This window comes from Acomys minous (genome assembly GCF_964271855.1).
Source record: "Acomys minous genome assembly, chromosome: 13".
NCBI lineage: Eukaryota > Metazoa > Chordata > Mammalia > Rodentia > Muridae > Acomys > Acomys minous.
This window is the reverse complement of record NC_140495.1, coordinates 66,460,156-66,485,677: the sequence shown is the minus strand read 5'-3', so window position 1 is coordinate 66,485,677 and position 25,522 is coordinate 66,460,156. Positions and strand designations below refer to the sequence as shown.

At 38.9% G+C, this 25,522-nt stretch overlaps 1 pseudogene across 1 annotated transcript; it reads right to left on the bottom strand.

The window, feature by feature from the left end:
* Positions 1 to 7,729: 7,729 nt before the first annotated feature.
* LOC311581804 (cofilin-1-like) lies at positions 7,730 to 8,254 on the bottom strand (annotated as a pseudogene). The gene has a single exon. The product of its transcript is annotated as a cofilin-1-like (transcript).
* Positions 8,255 to 25,522: the final 17,268 nt, after the last annotated feature.

Here is a 25,522-nt window from a genome sequence, read left to right as displayed (position 1 = left end):
TTTTTACAGCCTTTTATTCTTAGATAATGTCTACCTTTGTTGATGAAATGTGTTTCTTGAATACAGCAGAATGTAGGACCCTGTTTCTGCACCCATTCAGTTAGTCTGTGTCTTTTTATTAGAGAGTTGAGGAAATTGATCTTGAGAGATACATTAGTGACCAATGATTGTTAGTTCCTTTTATTGTGGAATTGGTGGTGATAATGTATGGCCATATAGACCTTATTTTCTTTTGGTTTTGCTGTTGTGAAATTATTTCTATCCTGTGTTTTCTTGGGTATAATTGGCCTCATTTGGTTGGAATTTTTCTTCTAGTATCTTCTGTAGGGCTAGCTTGGTGCATAGATATTGCTGAATGGTTTTGTCATGAAATATTTCATTTTATTCATCTATGGTGATTGAAATTTTTGCTGTACGTAGTAGTTTGGGTTGGTGTCTGTGGTCTCAGTGTCTACATGACATTATCCTAAGCCCCTCTGGCTTTCAGGCTCTCTATTGAGAAGTCAGGTGTTATTCTGATGGGTTTGCTTTTATATGTTACTTGGCTTTTTTCCTTGCTGCTTTTAATATTTTGTCTTTGTCCTGTACATTTAGTGTTTTTATTATTATGTGGTGGGAAGAATTTCTTTTCTAGTCTAATTGCTGATCTGCAAGCCTCTTCTATCTTTAAGGGTACCTCATTCTTTAAGTTGAGAAATTTTTCTTCCATGATTTTCTTGAAAATATTTTCTGGTTCTTGGAACCTGTGATTTTCATTTATTCCTATTATTCTGCAATTATGTATTTTTATGGTGTCCTTGATTTCTTGGATGTCTTAATCTTTTTATTTTTGAGAAATGTATCAATTTCTTCAATTGTTTCTTTAGCACCTGAGATTTTTCTCCTCCATCTCTTGTAATGTGTTCGTGTTACTTACATCTGTAATTCTTGATTCTTCTCTAAGTTTTTCATTTCCAGGGTGTTCTTCGTTTGTGTTTTCTTAATTGATTATAATTTTGTTTTCATGTCTTGAATAGCTTTAACTATTAACAGTCTTTAACTATTTCCTTCACCTGTTTGATTGTGGTTTCCTAGTTGTCCTCAATGGCCTCTATTCACTTGTTATTTTCCTGTAATTCTTAGAAGGATCTATTAATTTCCTCTTTATATTTCTCAAAGAACTGCACCAGCATAGCTTTAAAGTCATTTTCCTGAGATTTAGCTGCAGTGTATCCATTGTTTCTTTATTTTATTTTATTTTATTTTTTATTTTTATTTTTGGTTGCGCTACGCTGTCCTGGTTTTTGTTGATTGCGTTCTTACCCCCTTCCTTTAGCCATCTGCTGTGGGGGCTTGGGTTTCCTAAGTTGTCAGTTGAGGGGGCGAGTCTTTTCAGAAGGCAGCTGCTCGGTTTACAGGCATAGCAGACACTGTTCTCTGAAACCTAGGTTCTTCTGAGCTCTGCCACCTAAGATCTGGGACTCAGCAGGGTTCCACTGACAACTTGGTCTCCTCAGGCAGATCCTTAGCAGAGTAGAATAGTGGCTTGGAGGCTAGGATGCTGTTTCTGGGATCCAGATACTGTCCCTCATGTGAAGAGTGCAGGGAGCTCACAGTGTGTGGCTCCTGTGTGGCTCCCAGACTTGGAGACAGCTGCAAACTCCTAGTGTGTCCCCTTCTGTCTGAGAAGCACCAAATTCTGTGTTTTGGATCCAGTAGCCCTTTCACCCATCCAGTTTGCTGCAGAAGATCCTCTGTTCCCCGAGGGATGTCTGCACTCAGCTCTGGTATATGAAGATTGCACGTTGCTAGCAGTTTGTGGTTCCCAAGCCCAGGCCCGGATTTCTGGCTGTGGGAGGTGGGAAAAGAATTGGAGGACTTGACTTATAAAAGAGACTTGTTGGGGGAGAAAGATTTGAATAATAAATAAAACTTTGGCTAGTATGAAGAGCCTGTAGTAAAGCTGAATGTGTGGAGACGATTTAAAATAACATTATTTTCTTCAGTGATGTAGTCACGAAAAGGTCAATGCCTCATTCTTTAGTAAATGATCTCATGCTTGTGGTGCTGATGCAAACAACCTTAAGCAAGCTCTGTGACTCACATACAGACAAGAAAGGATGGGAACTTCCTGGGAAGAAGAGGGGCTCCAGCAGAAGAGACATGGGAATGAAGAGAAGTTAATGGGAGTTGAAAACAAAATTTACAATATGCATGTATAAAAGAGTAAAAAATATTAAAACCAATGTTCTTTAGTTTTTTTGTACATGTGCATACTTACGTGTGCCTATGTGTGAGTGTTGGTACCCATGCGTGAAGGTAGATGTCCAGGTGTTTGTAGTGTGTGTGTGTGTGTGTGTGTGTGTGTGTGTGTGTGTGTGTGTGTGTGTGTTGTTTGTATATGTGAAGACCAGAGGAATACCTTTGGTGTTATCCTTAAGAATACTATTGACCTACTTTGAGACAGAGTCTCTCACTGTTCTCCAGCAGACTATTAGGCTATACTAGCTGGGTATCAAGTCCCAGGGATCTTCCAGACTCTGTCTCCCTATTACTGGGATTACAAGCATGTATCAGCACCCCAGGCGTTTCTAGATAGGTTCTGGGGATCTTACTCAAGTCCTCATACTGGCATAGCAAGCATAGAAATGATGACTTAAACAAAAATTACCAGATATGGCAGTGACCCAAATAAGATTTCAATACTGGAAGAGTGACAGGACAGTGTTGTCTATGCCAGGAAAAAAAATCTACTTTTGATAGAACTCAAAGAGAAGACTGTAGAAAACTTTAGTTGAATATAGCTGGACCTTCACCTACTCATGTGTGTTGGATTACAATGTAAAATTTATTCACAGAAAGGTCTGGACAGAAGGCAAGGAAGAACAGCAAAAGTGAGGCCAGAGGTAAAGGAGCCCCAGCTGCTACTTAGCAAATATTTGTAATGCCATCCTTTGCCAAGAATGAGGAACTTCAGTGTGGTAGCAAGGCTGAAAGTGAGAGGGTGAAGGGTGGAAGACGTATCTGGAGATAATGAAATACTAGCAATAATCTGGAGAAAATTGAATATTTTGTTATGATCGAAGCAGTGAGCATTGTCTGAATACATTGACAGTTGCACAGTTGAGTATTTCAATGCTATACATCTCCCTATTGATACTACCGTTAGTTAAATAAATCTTGAGGCTTTTCTTTATTGACCATTTAACTGGATGGAGACATGGGTTTTTCAAAAAATTTTATTTCATTATTTCAGAAAAACTAATTGGATGAACAAACAGAGAAATGCACATATGAACTCAGAGAAATTAAAATAGCTTGTACGGGGCTGGAGAGATGGCTCAGTGGTTAAGAGCACTATCTGCTCTTCCAGAGGTCCTATGTTCAATTCCCAGCAACCACATGGTGGCTCACAACCATCTATAATGTGATCTGATGCCTTCTTCTGGCATCCAGGCATACATGCAGATAGAATACTCATACATAAAATAAATAAATAAAATTAAAACAGTTTGTACAAGATTTACAGGAGCTTAAGCAAGACCAAATGCCAGCATGGAAGTGGGAAAGTGGGCATGGAGTCTCCTTCCTAGCTGAGAAACTTGGCGATTTATTGCTGTTGGGAGGGAACTCATTTTTATCAATGCTGTGACAGCTGCTATACAGACTACACTCTAATGTGGGCCCCATATCCAGAAGTCACTCACCAGCACAAATTAGATTCAATTTCATTTCCTTTGAAGAACAATGAAGAGAGAGGGAGAGGGAGAAGGACACGAATGCCTATGAAGTTGTGTGCATAGGCAGGTGAGGAGATGAATATGATCAAAATTATTTGTACAAAATTCTTAAAGAAATCAAAACATCATTATAAACCAAAAAGATGGGAGAAGCAAAAAATTATATTAAGCTATAAATATACATGTAAAAATTATCCTAGCTGTTTCTCGGTCTGCTTTTTCTGAATTGCTTGACTCCATTCACCTAACCACCTGAAACATGTCTCTCACCCAGAAGCTTCACATTGCAACAGTTAGAGAGGCATTTTGCAAACAGAGTGATAACTCCTTGTAGGCTTCTGAAATGCTCAAAATCGCTACCTGTAGTAATGAGATTTCCCGCCCTCACTACAGTATCAAGTTAACACTAAGAGTTGAGGTCCTAACACCTGTAAGAGATTCAGAAGGTTTCAGTGGGGGTGGGGGTGGGGTATTAGGATAAATAATCTCACTGAAGAAAAACAAAACAAAACAAAACAAACAAAAAGAGAATTTCACTGACATACAATTTCTATAAAATAAGAAGGAACATTTCCACTGCACAGATTATTGTCTATTGTTGTAAGTTAATTACCAGATATATTTTAGAAATACCAGGACTTTTTAATATTTGCTTTTCTTTTATGAAACTGAACATTATGTATGCAGGAGTTTAACATAACTCATGCAATTATTATGCTTAGGGATGCTCATCTTACCATGTAAGTTCCACAGGAGCCTCTTGAAACTACTAAGTCACCTTGGCAGACCCCCTCTCAGTCTTGGATTGCTTTGACATATATTTTCAAAGATTCCAGTGTTATAGACTCACCTCATACATTCTTCAGCCAGACTTGACATCTTTGAAAACTTTAAAAGTAAAGCCTTTATCTTTTTCTAAAAAGTCCTAGTGAGGAAAAAGCTGCAAGATGTGAGGGTATTAACTACGGAATCACAGAACCTGAGGTGAGTTTAGCTGTAGGTGACAGGAGAGAAGGAGGAGAGGGTTGGAGCAGCTGAGCTTAGGTTTATAGAAGTGCAGTGGGCAGCAGAGCGATTTTGGTTCATTGATGTCTATTTTCTCTCTGGAGTGGGTGGTGAAATCATCTGTTAACTGTGAGGGGAGGTGGAGTTTGTTCCAAATTGACACTCTGCTCTGTCCTCTCTGGGGATTAGGATACCTTTTACCATGATCCTTCCTCAGTTTAAAGCATGTATCTAACATTTGACTGGAACTACACACAACAGTCTGAGTTGATTAGCAAGATAGCCATTTTAATTTGAAATGTATTCAGAATTATGCGTACAAGCAACGCTGATTTTGCATAAATGGCACTGACCTTACTTATATAAATGCATTTTCCATCATTTTTTACTTGTTTCATTATACCCATATGCCCCTCCTATACACTCAGGTCACACGTAAGTAATTTTATATGATTTTATGTAGTTTTCAATGTTAAAATAATTATACTTAAACACATGCAGGTAAATACAGAAATGTCTATATATTTATCTATTTATCCAGTGTCTAGATCTGTTTGCAAATACACATATGCATTTATTATTTTTTTTAGAATCTGATAGTAAGCCATATTTCCATTGATATTCATCTTTCTTAATGTGGAATGTCATGGGAATTCTTCAAGTCAATTGGTAAATTTCAGCAGTTTTTTTTTCCATTCAGAGTTACATACTATTCTGGAGTTTCACTATGACCTCTTTTAAACCAGCTTTACTCTTTTCTTTTGCCACTACAAAGAGCGTTGCTGATCTTATTACTCTTATATCTTTATGTCTTAATTCTTTTATTTTTATGAGTAGGTCTCAGGAAAGTTCTAAGGTCAAGGATAAATTCAATATAGATTCCAAAGATCTTGCCAGATTGCTATTAGAAAAGCTTTAAAACTACATCTTCACCAGCAGGGAAAAGACTGCACTTTACCCACAGGTTTGTATAATAAGTGCCATCTTTCTCTGTTTTCAGAAAATGTTTATGGATCTCTTATTTTTCATCTAATTTGAATTTTGCTGATGAGTGAAGAAATTCAATGTCTTATGTTATTTTGCTTTTTAAAATAACAGTTCTATGAATTATTCAAATAATATTCTTTGTCCATTTACTCATGCAGGTTTTTTAGTTCTCTCACAAAATTTTAAGGACCCTTTTCCTGCCCAAGCATATATAAATGTACATGAATGCACAAATGTGTGTTTGTATGCACGAATATGTATTTACATAAGTCTGTGTGTGCATGACTGTGTGTAAATGTATGTTGTGTATGTTTTTATACTTGCCTGCATTTACAATCTTCAAAATAAATATGGTTAGAATCTTGTTTATTAAGTTTATTTTTTGCAACTTAGGCACACATTAAGTGTAACTTTTCCTTCAGTATTTATAATTTTCTAGTTTAATTTAAGAAACGTTCACTTACTAAAGGACATGAAATGACCAATAACTTTACGTTTTAAATTTTTACTCACATTAATTTTAGTTCTCAGATATCCTTGGTGTTTGTTTTCTTTCTTCCTTCCTTTCTTTCTTTCTTTTTGCTTGAGACAAGTTTTCTTTGGATAGCCTTGGCTTTTCTGGAATTCTCTGTAGATTGGGCTGGCCTTGAACTCAGAAAGATAGCCTGCTTCTGCGTCCCCAGTGTTGGAATTAAACATGTGCCCCACCATTATGCAGCTGGTGTTTGCTTTTCATATGTGCCAAATTTTATAGACTGGTATAGAGTCTAACTTCCCTCAAATTGCGTTTTCTGATGTTGTCTACTATGAAAAGTAGAAATTAGGTTCTAAGTAGTTTATAATATTCCAATCTAAGCTACTACAGGAATGATGTTTCTAGCAAGAGACTTAAAGAAAATATGTAAAAACTGGTGCTTTGTGGCTAAGAAATTGTCACCTTTCCCCACGTCTATTACTACGATTATGACTACTACTACTACTACTACTACATGCACATATTACTTCACCATTCTAGCTCCCCACTGAATGTCTAATTGAATTTAGGGGATACTAGTAGACAATCCCTATGACCATTTATACCTTCAATAGCCCATAATTCCGTTAATTTTTGAACACTGTATGTAACTATCATGCCATTTCTTCTTGTGGTAATGGAAATGTCTGTAGTTGAAATTCATCATCTAATAAAATATCACTGGAATGATTCTGTTTATACCTAACATTATTAACTTGATTAAGATCAAGTATTAACTTGATCTTTCATTGTCTGATAAGCTACTTGCCAGCATTCCCAGAAAAGGGCAGCCTGAATCAAACTTGGCTCATTCACATCCTTCTTAGGAGACTTAGCCTGGAGAATAGAAAAGAGTAGTGCCAGGCAATGACTTAATGGTAAAAGTTGCTGTATTACAGTAATTCCGAGTTTATACATGGACAGAACATTCTCCACAGTAGAGTGGAGAGTGGGATATTACTTTCTCACATACTCTGGTGCCTCACCTTTGACCATGTCCCCTGGAGGGGGAGACCTGGTGGCACTCAGAGGAAGGACAGCAGGTTACCAAGAAGAGACTTGATACCCTATGACCATATACAGGGGGAGGTAATCCCCCTCAGGGACAGTCATAGGGGAGGGGAATAAGGGGAAAATGGGAGGGAGGGAAGAATGGGAGGATACAAGGGATGGGATAACCATTGAGATGTAACAAGAATACATTAATAAAGGAGAAAAAAAACAGGATCTCCCCAAACTGGGTGCCTGGGATGGAACCTGGTCTGCTTCAACCCAAGAGGAATCAGAAGATCAAAAGCAGTTTGGGAAGGCCAGAACAATCAGAGATGAAGGGAAGAGGACAATCCAGGGTGTGGGAGGGATGTTTGGCAACTGGGGTGAAGGAATCACCCTCTCCCTGCTGAGGTCCCCCAGCCCCTCTAGTCTGGCAGCAAAGTAGCAGCCTGTAACACCCAAGAGCAGGTCTGTGGCTGCTAGATGCTCCAGGTAGGGGGATGGAGATAGCTCACAAGGGCTTGCCTTCCAGGGAGATGACAGTAGCACTGCCACTTAGTTTTTCTGCCAGGGTGCAGTGGTCCTTGACCTCCTTGTAGCAGTTTGATGGTAATTCATGCTTGATTCTTGTCAGCTTCTTCTTGACGGCATCCTTGGATCTGGCATAGATCATTTTGCTCTTAAGGGGTGCACTTTCAGGGGCCCAGAAGATGAACACCAGGTCCTCCTTCTTGCTCTCCTTGGTCTCTTAGGTTGCGTCATAGAGAGCATAGCGGCAGTCCTTGTCTGGCAGAATCTTGACAAAAGTGGTGTAGGGATCGTCCACAGTCTGCCCCACATCTCCTACCAGAATCTTCTTGCCCTCTTCCAGGATGACGTTCTTGTCCTTACTCAGGCAGAGGAGCACAGCCTTCTTGCATTTCTTCACTTCTTCTGGTGTGGAGGACTTGCGAACTTTCATGTCATTGAATACCTTGATGACACCATCAGAGACAGCCACACCAGAGGTTATGTTTCCTGGAATCAAAAGGGACATAGAGAGCTACAGAAGAAATGAGCCAACACAGCTGCTGCCAGGCTCTGACTGAATGAAATTTTAACATTCTTAAAAAGAAATTTGAAAGCGTGCTTACAAGATTTATGTTTATGGAAACAAAGTCAGGTTTCAAATATCTCATCTAAAAGCAGACTTATTTCCCCAGCTTAAGTGACAACTTGTATACAGACCAGAAGTGGGTGGGGAAAGAAATTAGAGAAGCAACACCCTTTAATATAGCTGCAAATAATATAGATTATTTTGGTGTAACTCTAACCTAGCAAAGTGAAAGACCTGTATGACAAGAACTTCAAGTCTCTGAAGAAAGAAACTGAAGAAGATATCAGAAGATGGAAAAATCACCCATGCTCATGGATTGGCAGGATTAACATAGTAAAAATGGGTATCTTAGCTGGGCATGGTGGTGCATGACTGTAATCCTAGCACTCAGGAGGCAGAGGCAGGCAGATCGCTGTGAGTTTGAGGCCAGCCTGGTCTATAAAGTGAGTCCAAGACAGCCAAGGTGACACAGAGAGACCCTGTCTCAAAAAACAAAAACAAACAAAACAAAATGACTATCTTACCAAAAACAATCAAGAGATTCAATGCCATTCCCACCAAAATATCAGCACAATTCTTTACAGACTCCCCAAAAACAATTCTAAATTTCATATAGAAAAATCATTACAAAAATAAGAATAGCCAAAACAATACTGTAAAATAAAAGTTTCTGAAGGTATCACCATTCCTCATTTCAAGCTGTACAATAGAGTAATAGTAATAAAAACTACATGGTACTGGCATAGAAACAGTCTGTTTGACTAATGGAATTGAATCAAAGACCAAGGAATAAACCAACACATTAAAAACAAAAACAGCCGAGTGGTGGTGGCGCACTCCTTTAATCCCAGCACTTGGGAGGCAGAGGCAGGCAGATTGCTGTGAGTTCAAGGCCAACCTGGTCTACAAAGTGAGTCCAGGACAGTCAAGGCTGCACAGAGAAACCCTGTCTCGAAAAAACAAAACAAAACAAAACAAAAACAAAAACAAACAAGCAAACAAACAAAACAAGGCAAACAAACAAACAAAAAACCCAACACATCTACAGACATTTGATTTTTGACAAAGAAACCAAAACCATACAATGAAAGAAAGAAAGCATCTTCAACAAACGGTGATGGTCTAAGTGGATGTCTGCCTATAGAGGAATACAAATAGATTCATATTTACCACCATGCACAAAAATGAGGTCACAGTGCATTAAAGACCTCAACATAAAACTAGACACACCAAATCTCTTAGAACAAAAAATTGGGAAGAGCCTGGAACACATTGGCACAGGAGACAACTTCCTGAACAGAACACCAACAGTTCAGGCTCTAAGATCAACAATTAATAAATGAGACCTCATGAAACTGAAAAGGTTCTGTAAGGAAAAAGACACTGTCATTAGAAAGAAACAACAACCTACATACTGGAAAAAGATCTTCACCCACCCTATATCTGACAAAGGGCTAATATCTAAAATACATAAGGAATTCAAAAAATTAAACACCAACAAACCAAATAATCCAATTAAAAATGGGGTGCAGACCTAAACACAGAATTTTCAACACAGGAGTCTCTTATGGCCAAGAAGCATTTAATGAAATGCTCAACCTCCTTAGCCATCAGGGAAATGCACATCAAAACAATCCTGAGATTCTATTTTATACCTGTTGTAATGGTTAAGATAAAACTCAAGTGACAGTGCATGCTGGATAGTGGGAGTGTAAATTTGTACAACCCCTTGGGGAATGAATTTGGTGTTTTCTCATAAAATTGGGAATAGTCCTACCTCAAGACTCAGCTCTACCACTTCTGAGTGTCTACCTAAAAAAAAACCATACCAAGGACACTTGCTTAACTATGCTCATAGCAGCCATTATTCATAGTACCCAGGAACTGGAAACAATTCTGATTTCCTTCAACCAATGCATGAATGGAGAACGAAAATATGGTACACTTACACAATGGAATGCTATTCTGCTATTAAAAACCAGTAAATCATTAAATTTGCAGGCAAATGGACGGAACTACAAAGTATCATGGTATGTATTCACTTATAAGTGGATATTAGCCATATATTTCAGAATAGCAATAACACAATCCACAGAACCAAAGAAGCTAAATAACATAGAAGGTCTGAGGAAAGATGCCATTGAGAAGGTGAAATAGAGTACACAGAGGAAGTAGATGAAGTTAGGGAACTGGGTGGGAGAGTTTGTGGAAAGTGGACCTAGGATAGAGATCATATGTGGGCAAAATGGGGGTGAGAAGTGAGAAGGCTGGGAAACAGAAGAAAATTCCAGCGAGGGGCATTTCTGTGACAAGTTGGAGGCCTGCAACAGGCTAGGCTCCTGGGAGGAACTGGGGGTGACTCTGAGTCACCTAGCAGTGGTAGACATGGAGACTGAAGTGGCCACCTCCTAGGCATGCAGGACTTCAGTGGATGGAGGGTGACACCAACTCACTCACAAAACCTTTTACCCAAAATTTACCCTGACTTCAAGATGTTCAGGGATACAGATGGTGCAGGTTAAGGGAATTGCCAACCAATGACTGGCCTCAACCTGAGGACTACTCCACAGGAAAGAGCCAATCTCTGTGCTTGTAGACAGGAGCCTAGCGTAACAGTCCTCTGAGAGGCTCTACCCAGCAGACACTGAGACCCATAGCCAAACATTAGACAGCTTGGGGAGTCCTGTGGAAGAGATGGGAGAACCAAAGAAAAGACCAAGAGGGGACAAGAACTCCATGAGAAGGCTATGAGTCAACTAACCTTGGCCCATGGGGACTTACAGAGACTGAAGTACCAACCAAAAGGCAGGCATGGCCTGGACCTAAGCCACCGACACATATGTAACTGATGGACAGCTTAGTCTTCATGTGGATCCTCTAGGTAGTGAAGGTAGGGTTGTCTCTGACATGGACGCAGTTGTCTGCTTTTGAATCACTTGCCTCTCGCTGGGCTGCCTGATCTGGCCTCAGTGGAAGAGGATGTGCTTATTTGTGATGCACATCCTGCTGGCAGGAGAAGGAGAGTGGGGAAAAGGAGAAGAAGCTGGGTTGATTGGACCTCAAGGAGAAGAGGGAGATGGTTGTGATTGGGATATAAAATGAATGAATAAATACATTTAATCAAAAAAGAAAGTGTTTAGTTTTTCCTCCAGTCCAATAAAGCAAATAGAGAAATAGTAACTCAGTGCAAGAAATCTTTAGACATATTTTGTAATTAAAAGACCAAGGCCTGTCTTTACTTGCATTAATATTCTTTCTCAGTATTCCTGAACTTCAATTATGCTTAAATGTGATGATGGAAAGTACAGGGTCCATTTTCCACACGGGAATAGTAACGAACATTCAATCAGACAATCAATCAAGAAGGGTTGTCAAAAATAGGAGGGGTGCTCACACAGAATGCCAAATTTGTGGCTTTAGGTTTTATATGGTAAAGTTTTCTTAGAAACGATGCTCCTGGGGCTTTTGCTCAAGCTCCTGCTCCAGACCTCATCAGAAAACTATGGCAAGTATTTTGCCCTTTGTCTCAAGGTTCATCTCTACTTAAGGAAGGAGCCTGGCCATAGGGTTCTAATTTTAAGAAGAAAGTGAAAATTCACTCATTGCTTACATTTCTTCAAATCTGTAAGAGGCCAGATAAATTGCTTTAGAGATGTAGAGAAATTCACACCAAAGGAAGACAGTGTTGGATAGGTTTCAGTGAATGCAATGAACTTGTGTGAGAGTTTCTATGATGACGAGATTCATTTTATATTTCCTTATTGTAATTCATTGTGACAGTTCCACATGTATCCAGTATATACTCCTCAAATCCAACCACGTTTTTTTCTTGTTCTCATACCTTGTATTTCTCCAAATTCCTAATCATTAGGCTAATTTCAAGTTATTTTTAATTCTATATTTTCTTTATTGATTTGTTTGTTATAAATATTTTACTGATATAAATTAAAGATGAATTTCAACCTTGTTATAGTCAAATATTTATTTGGGCTCTGGTATTCTCAAGACTTACTAAATGTGGTTATATTGAATCCACCATGGTTCCTCTTCTAGTCACTGTAATGGAATGTTACGTCACTGAGTGTTGTTATATCTCACCTACACTGTACAAAGAAGTACAGGTGGCAGCAAGCTGTTGAGGAATTTAATCCAGCAACATGGCTGCTCTGGAAAGGGATCACATCCAGAGAGATGATCTGGCCAGAATACAGACACAGCCTTAGCACACACATTTAATCCCAAACCAAGAAGGTAAAGTTAGATTGTAGAAGGAAGCACCAGTGTTTGAAAGTGATGTCTAATTGAGGAGCAGACTACATGATGAATCAGAGAAAGATTTGACAGGATGAGTCAGAGTTGCGTTGAGTTGAGTCATTTGAGTTCAGTGAGTCCCAGCAGTTCAGTGCAGTGGGGTGGAGTTGAGCAGTCAGTGGGAGTGAGTGCAGTGGAGTTCAGTATGGTGCAGTTCCGTTCCTGGAGTTCAGGGGCAGTTTTTCATATTTTATTTTTATTTTTTTATTGAAAAATAAAATCATTCACATTACATTTCAATTGCTATCCCATCCCGTGCATCCTCCCATTCCTCCCTCCCTCTCGCTTTCACCCCATTCCCCTTCCCTATGACTGTGACTGATGGGGACCTCCTCCCCTTGAATATGATGCTAGGGTATCAAGTGTATTCTTGGTAGTCTGCTATCCTTCCTCCAGCACTCCAGTGCTGATTGGAGAAGCATTTGTGCCAGAATAGCTTGAGTTAAACCAGGCAGAAAGAGTTCAGAAAGAGCTAGAAAGGGTGACCTTACTCAGCAGTAAGCCTCTGATGACAATTACATCTGGAAAATAAAAGTTACTTTTACAAAAAGCTTTTGCTTTTATTTACATGTACTTTTAGGCTTCACATTTGAAAATTATAATATAATTTTGTTTTCTGTCCATCCCATTATACTTAAAATCCAATTTTATCTACTTACCTGAAACAAGTAACAGGATTTCAAGGTTTTTTATTGGAAAATGGTACTATAGTATGCACATATATACACCATATTTTATCCACTCATCTCTCAGTGTCTGCCTAGGGTAGCCTTGTGAGCTTGAAGATCATTCTTTGATGTGCTGCTTTTATTTCCATTGGCTATAGCTTTGATACAACTTACAGCTTGAAATATAACTCTTCCCATTTAACAAAGAGTTAATACCCAGAATATATAAAGAACATAAAAACATTTGAAAATGGAAAGCAACCCAATTTTAAAATTGGCAAAGAATTTGAGTGGGCACGTCTTAAAAGAAGAAAAGGTCAAATAATCCAGAAAAAAATATATACATAAATTCTCAGTAGCATCTAGCATGAGGCATCAGGAAAATGCCAAACAAAACTACAGTGAAGTATTATCCACCTCAGTTATGGTAAAAGAAATGCTAAAGACACGGAGAAAAAAGAACTTATTTACATCCATTATTGACAAACATGTATATTAGTGCCTCTTCAGAGAAGAGACAGGAGTCCACTCAGGGAATAGAACTACTGTGTTACATGTGATATTTTAAGCAGAGGAAATTGCATCAGCAGTAGTTCTGGGAACAACAAAGACTTTTGAGGAAATTCATGAAGAGATATGGAATAATGGTCAAATATATTCTTATTCCAGTGATATGGATACATTTGAACTGGGACAGACAGGAGGCAGGGTCAAGTGTTAGAAGCTGCTCTCCTGCTGAGGAACTGTTTAGCCAAAAACAAAAAACAAAACAAAACAAAACAAAACAAAACCAACCAAACAAACAAACAAACAAACAAAACAATGAAATAAGAAAGGGAAGAAGAAAGGGAGAAAATGGCTTCAGTCTTAGAGTTCATAAAATGTTCGTCATTGTGGTTGTTTACATAAGAATGTCCCCCACAGGCTCATAGATTTGAATGCTTGGTCACCACAGAGTGCTATTATAAGATGACATGGCCTTGTTGGAATGGGTGTGGCCTTGTTAGAGAAAACATGCTAGTGGGGCTGGGCTTTGAGGTTTTAAAAGTCCAAGCCTGACCCATTGGTTCTTTCTCTTTCTACTGCCTATGCATCAAGATATAGAACTCTAGGTCCCTCCAGCTCCATGTTTGTCTGCCTGCTGCCATGATTCCAGCTATGCTGATAATGGTCTAAACCTCTGAACTGTAAGCAAGCCTCCATGAAATGTTTTCCTTTATAAAGTTGCTGTGGTCATGGTGTCTTTTAACAGTAATAGAAGATTGAATAAGAAAGTCATTTATATAAGCACTCTGAAACTATAAGAAAACAGTGGAGATTGACTCTGACATGAACTCTGGTGCCCCATATTTGATTATTTCCCTTTGGTGGGGAGGCCTGGTGGCACTCAGAGAAAGGATAAGCAGGCTACCAAGATGAGACTTGATAGTCTGTGACATATGGTGGGGGAGGAGGTTCCCTTTGGTCACAGACCTAGGCAAGGGGAGGGGAATAGGGTGAAAATGGCAGGGGCGGGAGCCACGGAGGAAGGAATGGGAGGATACAAATGAAGGGAAAACAATTGAGATGTAATCTGAATAAATTAATTAAATAAAAAAAACATAAAGGGGAAGTCTCTAAAAGGGTTTGGGGCTAAAAAATTCTGTTTGGGGCTAGAGAGCTGCCTTAGCACTTCAGATGTATACTGCTCTTGAAGAGATCTTGGGTTCAATTATTTACACCCATATGGAAGTTCTCATTATAGGTCCAGTGAATCCAGCCTTGTGGGCCACTACATGCATGTGATACACATGAGCATATGCTGTTACACACACATATTCATTAAGCGAGAATGCAGACAAATATCTTTAAAAATGTTCAATTTCTCATTACTTTACTTTGGCATAGCATAAAACAAAAAACAAAACAAAACAAAACAAAACCAAAAAAAACCAGAAAAAGTGACTAGGGCACATCTGTTTCCATGACCTGGAGTTTGGTAGAATGTAGACAAAAGGAAGGAGAGGGAGGAGGAGAATGAGAAGTTGCAGGAGAAAGAGAAGGAGAAGGAAAAAAGGAAGAGGAAAATGAGGAGGAAAAAGAGGAGAGGAGGAAGAAATGGGGGGGGAGGAGGAGGAGACTGCATTTGCTGTCTACATGTTCCTTAACATCTGAATGTTCATGTACTTTCTGCAAACTCCTCTACTGCCATCTTCATGCCAAGGAGACAGGATGGGGGGAGGCCTCTGGGTGGCAATTAAGTCCAGAGTGTCTATAGTCACACACAGCATTAATATGTTTATACAAGAGGCCTGGTGCAGATCACTTGCCATTTTATATCACATGAAGGCAGAATGTGGTCCCTATGGACACAGAACAGTCCACTGTCAGACAGAAACCTGCTGGTGCCTTGATTTTTAGATTCCCTGTTGCCCAGAACTGTTAGAAATAAATCTCTGCTGTTTATAAACCGTCTCGCATATGACATTTTTTTGTCAGTACAGGCTTAATAGACTATGATACAGTTCAGGAAGGTGTATTAGATACTTCATCTGTGTTATTTAATTAAGGTTAAGATTGGATTCCAGAAGACTGTCACTTACTAAATGGCAAGTCTACACACAAGGGAGAGCATGCAGGAGAGAGGGGCTTTGAAGGAAGACATTTAATAGGGAGAAATGTCAGAGGTTACCTCATGAGGAACACCAAGTATTTGTCACTTATGATGACTGAAAACACTCTTTTGTTCATACATGAGAACATTAGCTAACAATTCTCTTTTATATTACAGCCCAGAGCCATGAAATACTTTTTGGTGCTGAGTACCCATGCAGAATTGGAAAAAAAATTTTTAATTGATTGTTGCTTCCTGTGAAAACTGATTACCTCAATCTCCTCTGCAGATCAGCTGGGGACTCCAGTCACTTTCAGAAGCAGCTGTCACAGCCATGAGTGAGCAGATGTGAGTCACCCCAGGGAGGAGGAAAAGAAATGAAAACTACTCATTCAAAGGAAAAGCTGCCTGTGCATGGGTCTGTGGTATTTTAAAAGGTCATTATCGGGCTCTATTTTGTCTCTGTTAAGGAGTGGAGAACCATGTTTCTACGCCAGGATCACTGTGCTAAGCTGGATCATGCTGACTTCCACACATTTTGTAGTCAACAAAGTAATATCATTCTTCTTTAGGGTAAATGAATAAAATATATTTGCATATATAAGAATATACATGATAATTACATTATATACATATTACATATATGTGCATGAGATAGTATGACTTTGTGGAAGTCATTTTAGTTAATAACTTCCATCAATATTGCAAGCACAACATTGCACATACTGCCTTACAGATATCTCTGTGCCTCAGGGACTTTACCTGGTGCTGAGACAAAGTAGCTGACAAAGGTAACTTAAAGGAGAAAGAGGGATTATTTTGGCTCAGAGCTTGAGGAGTCCATTTATTAGGACAGTCAAGTTCCAGGCAACAGGAATTTGAGATGTAGCTGGTCACTTTGCATCCACAGTAAGGAAGCAGGATGAAGAATAAATGTACATGTTCAGTTTACCTTTCACCTTCTATGCTAGAAAGGTCTCAGGCCCAAGGAAGGATATGGGCTTCTCTTTGAATGAGTCTTTCCAACTCAATTAATGTGATCATGTTAATCTGTCAGAGGAATTCCCAGAGGTTAACCTCATCTAAACTACGCTCACAGGTGTCTAGAGTCTTAAGTCCTAGGGCAGTGGTTCTCAACCGGAAAACAGTATTTACATTATGGCTTATAACAGTAGTTAAATTACAGTTATAAAATAGAAACAAAAATAATTTTACAACTGGGGTCTCCACAAAGTGAGGAAATGCAATAAAGGGTCAAAGCATTAGGGAAGTTGAGAACCACTATCCTAGAGGCTCCTAGATCTTGTCAAGGTGGCAATCGACCAGGCAACAGGAAATAGGCACAAAGTCATCATTGTAACCTCATTTGTATAACAGCTTTGACAGATTCTAACAATGCTTACATCTGCCTAATCCTGAAAGAGAGGGAACTCCTCTGGTCTGTCTAAGTGTTGCCAGAGTTAAGAAAGGCAGGCATCTACCTTTGCAATCAGACCTCTAGGATCTGTTGAAAACCAGTAAGCAATTTATGCAACATAACACATATGATTTTCCATGACTGTCATTCAAATCCGTGTCTAAAATTAGGTTTGTGAAGAGTCTTAAGAGTCAAGTGATGTACCAACCACACGCTGGATAAAGCAAATGACTGTGCCGTAAGTGGACCCAGCAGACTTTACAGAATTTGGTGCCAGAGTCTTCTGGAGATAATGCATATGATTAATTTTTTTTTCTTTTCTTGTTTAGACATGAGGTTTGATGATGGGTTCACAGTAACTGGATGTGAAATTGCTATCCCGGCTTTGGCCTTTGTTAGGAAAATATCCTCACAAATGCAAAATGATGTCATAATTCAAAGACTCATTCTTCCAGGCATTTAGGCGTTAGCTGACAGGCTCAATGTGGAAGAAAGAGCAAGCATGAAAGAAGGATGATTATTTTGTCAGCTTGACTGTGATGTGTTTTGCAGCTAAGTTACCACAGTCATAAAGAATCCTAGTTTGCAATGTCTAAGAGACTATGAAATTTTATGATTTTTTTTTTTTTTTTTTTTTTGGCTTCACAGCATCAGGAGCTACTGTAGCGGAGAAGAACACGACAAAGACCCTGCTAATTTCCTGTCAAAGGGCAAGGCTATTTACCTTTTTGCTCCAGCTCATTTTTCCCACCAAGAGCTTGCAAATTGGCAGCAAGAACATTGCAAATCAGCAAGTCTTCTATCCTTCTGGATGCAAATTAATGATGAATTTACTTGAAGTTGATTGAGCTAACAGTTAATGTTTGGGCCATTTCTGATTAATGAACTGTGTTTTCATCTAGACTGGATGCTTTCTTTAGTTCTAACACTTCACATTATATGTGCATGTGTGTGTGTGTGTGTGTGTGTGTGTGTGTGTGTGTGTATGTGTGTGTGTGTGTCCCATAAATAATGTATATATGACATCTTGGCTTTCTTATTTGCATTGTAGTCATCATGGGACCAATTTCCTAAATAGGCATCGTTTCTGGAAGCAAAGATGAGGTAGCCTGCAATTATCTTTTCCTTGTATCTCATGAGTTAACATAAAATACATTAACCAATCTATCTACTTATAGATTAATGTGATGAAGCATAGTACAATATAGAAAGCTGCAGATTGTTTAGTAAGTCACTTTGCTACTAACACATCCTCTCTCTTCTCCAAATAATGAGATATTACCACAGGTGCTGGGAAAGGTAGTAAGCCAATGAGTGAGTGATTGTGAGCACCTGTGCTATGTCTGTAGCTGTCTCCTGGTGTCAAGGGAGCATGCATACAAGCCTCTGGTACTCACAGGCTTCCCGTGGGCTGAAGCTTTTCTTCTAGGTTCCGCCAGATTTATTTCAAATAACTTCCATGGACTTTTGCCAGGGAACACAGATTTAGTGGAGGAGAGGGGCAGCTGAGGGCTTCAAAATATTTTGCCTTTGAAGTTCTGCTCTAAGAACAACTAGAGAACATGGAAAAGGCAATGCTTCTAATTTAAAATTTAAACGGGACATATCCTTATAGCAATTGCATCTTTGTTTTCCCTTTTTTTTTTTAAATTTGGTGTTTCACTGCAGTGTGCATATAATATTCAGTCCCTGGGGATGGTAGTGTCTAACATAAGTCTTGACACCTGATGATAAAGGGTATAATCTTGCATTATTCTCTCCAATTTTTCATCTCACTTCTTTTCTAATCTTCTGATGGAGAGCTGGGTACTGAGAGAGGGTGTAAAGCTGTGTGCAATGAACACATTCCCAGTTAACACCATGAAGACCCCCGTCAAAAAAAAATTATGTCAACTCAACAGTCCACACTACTGTAGTACCACTAAGTGATACCAGAATCAAAATGAATATCTTACTACCTGTTTTTATATTTTGGTACAGGGAAGTTTTTATTTTATCAGATTGTGACTTGAAATACAAATGTACACTCAGACTAGCGTTTGCATTCACAAATAAGCACACCTTGCCTAGTTATTGCTATCTGTATATAAGTTCAAATTCAAGGGCTTACGCACATCATGGCCTAAGGAAGACCATCCACTTCTCTATCACACTGAAGAGTTGCTTTGTCACTTGCTCTGTCTCTGATGCTGATAACACATTGATACTATTAATTTTCTATGAGATCTTTAATTCCATAAAGAAGCATTAAAGCATTAGCATTTATCTCCTATCCTGCAGCATATCCAGTTTGGGCCAGACATATTATTGAAACCTTAAACAGTCAAAGAGGTTTCTGACTTTTTGTGTTTGCTTTGATTCTGAATATATTTAGCTCAAACTACATTAAAATATTCCTTTAAATATTTAATTATGCTTGTATAATTAATAAGGACCCACATTTTATGAGTTTAAATCCCTTAAGAATTTAAAAATGCATTCCTAGCTAAACACATCCTTTCTTTTTTTTTTTTAAATTAATTTATTCATATTACATCTTGATTGTTAGCCCTTCCCCTGTTTCCTCCCATTCCTCCCTCCCTCCCACTTCCCCCCTTCTCCCCTCCCCTATGTCTGTGATTGAGGGAGACTTCTTCCCCCTATGTATGCTCTAAGATTATTGAGTCTCTTCTTGGTAACTTGCTATCCTTCTTCTGAGTGCCACCAGGCCTCCCCATCCAGGGGACATGGTCAGAAAAGGGGCACCAGAGTTCACGTGAGAATCAGATCTCACTCTCCACTCAACAGTGGAGAATATCGTGTTCGTCGGCTAGGTCTTGGTAGGGGTTCGAAGTTTACTGCCTATTTCTCCTTGGCTGGTGCCTTAGTTTGAGGAGGACCCCAGGACCCAGATCTGCCTGTCATAAAGTTCTTCTTGTAGGTTTCCAGGACCCTGTGGGTCCTGTTATTTCCCCATTCTTCCATGCTACTCTCGCCTAAAGTCTCAATAGGATGTCCTCTCCTCTGACCCACTTTCTTGGTAAGTAAGGTTTTTCATGGGACGTATCCCTTGGACTAGTGTTTTGATATAAGTGAGTATATACCGTTTGTCTCTTTTTGCTTCTGGGTGAACTCACTCATTATGATAATTTCTAGGTCAATCCATTTGTCCACAAATTTCGGGAATTCCTTGTTTTTAATAGCTGAGTAATACTCCATAGTGTAAATGTACCATAGTTTCTTAGTCCATTCTTCTACTGAGGGACACTTAGGCTGTTTCCATGTTCTGGCTATTGTGTATAAAGCAGCTATGAACATGGTTGAGCATATGTCCCTGTTGTGTGTTCGAGCATTTTCTGGGTATATTCCAAGGAGTGGGATAGCTGGGTCTTGAGGAAGCCCTATTCCCATTTTTCTGAGAAAACGCCAGATAGCTTTCCAAAGTGGTTGTACTAGTTTGCATTCCCACCAGCAGTGAAGGAGAAACACATCCTTTCTAACATATCTGTAAAATTATGAATCTTGCTTGTCAACATTTCCTAAGTGCTTTTTGAAATGCAGATATCAGACAAACAGCAGTCTTCAGGGTGATCATAAACTTTGTTATCACAGTATGCTTAACTCTCTAACACATAACACTAAGACTAAATTTGATTCCTTATAATACAAACAAATACTTCTTGGGGAAAAGGAATCTTTTATTTTTGTGACTTCAACCCAAAAAGTGTGTGTGTGCGTGTGTGTGTGAGTGAGTGCGTGCATGCGTGCGTGTGTGTGTGTGTGTGTGTGTGTGTGTGTGTGTGTGATGTTAAGGTTGCAGTGTCTGATATGGGTGTTTGAATTGTATACTTAATATCATTTATAAAATTTATGTCCTCTTGTCATTTCAATAATACTATGGAAAAGAGCCATATTATGTTTTACTTTTGAGTTTAGCATTTTCCCCCTTAAAACAAAATCATATTTAGATTTATTCAGGTGGCACTAAAAAAAAAATAGATGTATTTATTTTATGTATATGAGTGCTCTGTCTGCATGTACACCTGCATGCCAGAAGAGGGCATCAGACCACATTATAGATGGCTGTGAGCCACCATGTGGTAGCTGGGAATTGAACTCAGGATCTCTGGAAGAGCAGACAATGCTCTTAACCACTGAGCCATCTGTCCAGCCCTCAGGTGGCATTCTTAAAGTTAATTCTTATTTATTGGAAAGAAGAATTTTATGATATGAATGTTCCACAATTTGTTTTACTATTCTTTCACTGAGCAACACATGAGGTGGTTTTAGATGTGGCAATCACATACACAGACATACACACTGATACAAGTGTTTTATATAGTTTTTCTGAGTAGAGAGTCTTCAGTTCTCAGAAAAAATACCCAGGAGAGTAAATGCTTATCATGTTTAGTTTTTAGAAGCCAGGCTTCCTGAGTGCTCAATTTTGAATTCAAATCACCATGTAACTGAAACCAGACGCATCATTGGCAGAACTCAGTCTTGTTTTTAAAAGAACTATCAGAGGACTACTATGCTAGGTTCCCATCGACAAGCATATAGTATCAGGGGTTCGCTCTCTTCCTTGTTGTGGGTCTCAGGTTAGGTCAGGCATTGGTTGGGCATTCCCTTCATCTCTGCTCTGTGTTTATCCCTGCACATCTTGTAGGCAGGGTAAATTTTGGGTTGAAGTTTTTGTGGGTGGGTTGGTGCTCCCCTCCCTCCACTAGGAGTCCTGTCTGGTTAAATGAGGTCCTCTTCAGTCTCCATGACCCCTGCTACTAGTAGTCTTAGCTAGAGTCACCACCATAGCCACTGAGGAGCCTACCCTGTTGTAGGTCCCTAGCTTGTCTCAGAGATGCCCCGCCCATGGCCTTTCTTCTTTCTGAAAGCTCTCACTACCTTGCCCCATCCCTGCTCTCTTCACATCTGATCTCCATCCTCATTTCTCTCTGAGTCCTCTTTCATACACTGTTTCTTCTCTTCAACCACTTCCACTGTCTATTCTATTTCCCCTTCTGAGTGAGATTTAAGCATCTGCCCTTGGGTTCCCTTCATGACATTTTCTTTGGGTCTGTGAATTGTAATATGAGTTATCCTGTAACTATTGATTCTAACAGGGAAATGGATTTAATCTCATGATTTTGGTTTGCAATCCCCTAACGGCAACTGTCTTTGAGCATCTTTTCATATTTTTAACTACTCTGAAGAGATCACTGAATAGGCTCTTTGGTGACTTGCTGAGGCCAATGGAGAATCTTGTTCTAAGAAAGGGCCCATCTCCTCAGAGTTGCTGTTCTTTATCTTGAGATGGCTCAAAGAGACCTAGAAGCCCAAACATTGTTGTCCACAATCACCCACAACACCATTCTAGGGAAGACATTCCATAAAGGCCACTCTCCTGTTACCTTTATTTTTGTCAGTTATCATAGGATACCTTTGTGTGCCAGGCTAGTTCTCATTTCTGGCTTCCATTTTCCATAGTGCTCTGGGCATGGCCTAGCCTAGCTATATCTCTATCTAATGTATAAAATATATAATTTGAAATTCATCATCCACCACTGTAAAATAGATTCTAGTATCCTTAAGCTATAGAAGGAGATTTCTTGGTCTCTCAGAGTCTTGAAATTTGCAGGCAAATAGGTGGAACTAGAAATGATCATCCTGAGTGCAGTAAGCCAGACTCAGGAAGACACGTATGGTATATACTCACTTATAAGTGGATATTAGCCCAACATAGATGTCCTCTGAGGGACTTTACAGATGCTGGGACTTTCTACTTGATCTCAGGTGAAGGTAGTACGGAAGAGTGGGCAGATGAAAGGGCCCAGAGTGTTCAGGAACCCCACAAGGAGACCATCAAGTCCAGCGGATCTGGACCCAGGGTTGGGGATGGGGTGCTGCACAAACTTTTGTACCAACCAAGGACAATGCAGGCAGTAAACCTAGAGCTGTGTTCAGATGTAGCCAATGAACAGCTCATTCTCCATGGTTACTGTAAGCATGGAGATGGCCTCTGCCATGAGCTCTGGTGCCCCAGATTTGATGACTTCCTCTTGATGGTGAGGCCTGGTGACACACAGATGAAGAAGAAGCAGGCTATCCAGATGAGACCTGAAAGGCTGTCGTCATATGATAGGCAAGAGGTCTCCTTCTGTCAGAAGTCTAGGGGAGGGAAATAGGGCAGAAGAGGGAGGGAGAGTTGGTATGGGAAGATATAAGCAAAGGGATACTATTCAGAATGTAATTAGAATAAATTATAATAAGTTAAAATTTAAAAATAAAAAAAATCATTATACTAAGGGTTGAGGGAGGAATTCACCTCCTCTCTTTTGGCAACACAGGAATGTTGACACAAAGTGAAAATTCAGGTATAAGGACCAACAGTAATTATCCATTCTGATATAGTAGAGAATAAAACATGTAATTATAGGATCTACCCAGTGCATTAATAGAAATCACAGTTTATTGGCTGTAAACTATCCTAGAGAGCAGAGACATTTCTGGTTATATGTTCCCTGTCTGGAATGCTTCCAGATTTACAGAATGCTCTCACTAAGTGTGTCTTGATGAAGGAAATACCAGGTATATGCAGGTTGTCCATAGTTTCACTAATCTTACTACTAGAAAGGACCTTATCTATTTATTTATGTCAGCCAGTAATGCTTAACTTTGCTTCTTTAATAGAAAAAGTTGGAGAGCTTTTAAAGAATGTTACAATTATAACTCACCAGCAGAGATGATTGTATTGATTTTGAGTGAAGCTCAGCATACTGCATTGTATAACGCTTCTAGTTAATTCATATACATGAAAATGGATTATAATTTATAGCATTTTACAAGGAAGCAATCACAGAAAATCAGTCTGTCAAAGGTCACTTGTCATATTTGTACCAGAATACTGTTGGAAACCAGCCTTCTGACAGATGAAACAAAGAGCTTACACTGTTTTGAAAATTGCTCACATGAGAAGATTTTTCACACATACACCTAGCTGCATATAGGGCCAATCATAGAGGAGGGCCACTGTGGTTACATATGTGCACTACCATGTGTGGCTTTCTGTGTGCTCTGTGGTCCAAACTCAGGACCTCATGATTGCACAACAAGCCCTCTTCCCAGCTCCTCTCTTGCTGATTTTTCTTTCAACTTTTATACTGATAACTGTAGTTAGAAAATACACCTGCTATGGTTTAATCCATGTCAAACTGTTAACATCAGTTCTATGGACTACAGTATAATCCTTTCAGGTGAACGCCTTGTCTATGTTTGGGACAAACTTATAATGTGCAACTGTTTAATAGAATGTTTTATAAATATCTCCAAGGCCCATTTTATGCTGTTTCCTCATTACTCTTTTTGTCTTTGCCATCTATCTTTTGTTGAATGTATCATAATGAGGTCTTCTGTGGTTAATATGTTGCTGCCCTTTGTCTCCTTGGATTTATTATTTGTTTTATGTAATTATATATTCTGATCCCAATATTATATTAAAATTTTTATATCATCTTGGTTAATGATGATTTTAATATTATGCAATGATATTATTTGTCTTTCATTATAGTTTCCTGTAGCTTTTTATATTTAATTTTGATTTATTTATTTGTATGTCTGTCTGAGAATGGGCCATGTATATGCAGGTGACAGCATTAGCCAGAAGAATGTTTCTTATCCTATGAAGCTTTTGTTACAAGTGATTGTGAACCACCTGATATGGGTACTGGAAATTGAACTTCTAGAAGAGAAGCAAGTGCTCATTACAACAGAGTTATCTTTCTTCTCAAATAAAACTAATTTAGATCTGACCTAATTATAGCTCTTCTTGCTCTTTTCTTTGTGTATATTTGCATGGAATATGTTTCTATTTCTTTTGATTTTCAGGCTACCCATACTATGTAATAAAAGGAGAATCTTGTTGGAACCATATAGCTGTGTCTTTTTAAAAATTTTAATCCTTCTGTATCCTTTTAATGGAGAATTTAATTTCTTTACATTTAAAATGATGATTGATACATAACAGTTAGTTTTGGTACTTTATTGTTTGTATCATTTTAAAATGTTTTGCTATTCCTTTTAATCATCTATTTTAAGTGATATTTTAAAATATTTATTCTAATTATTTTAAATTATGTACATCTGTATGTGAATGTGAGTGTATGTGTGTGATAGTGTGATGTGATATATGTGTGATGTGTGTGTGAGTGATATGATACGTATGTGTAATATATGTGTGTTTGCTTACA